Source organism: Crocodylus porosus, unplaced genomic scaffold (assembly GCF_001723895.1).
Source record: "Crocodylus porosus isolate Cpor-Errol unplaced genomic scaffold, CroPor_comp1, whole genome shotgun sequence".
Lineage (NCBI taxonomy): Eukaryota > Metazoa > Chordata > Crocodylia > Crocodylidae > Crocodylus > Crocodylus porosus.
Window position 1 is genome coordinate 66,646,081 of NW_017728943.1, and position 221 is coordinate 66,646,301.

Genomic DNA, 221 nt, shown 5'->3' on the forward strand with positions numbered 1-221 from the left:
CAATATTGTGAATAGGTATTAGGAACAGACATTTAAAACCAACCCTTAATGCCCTGTATTTTGCAGCATTGCTTGGACCTGGTTGGACCTGGTTGGCACCTTGTTGGACCTGGTGCTGGCCACGGGTGATGACCTGGTGAGGGGGCTGCGGGTGATGGGCCACCTGGGAGACAGTGATCATCGCTTGCTGGAATTCACCATCCAGCGTAAGGTGGCAAAGG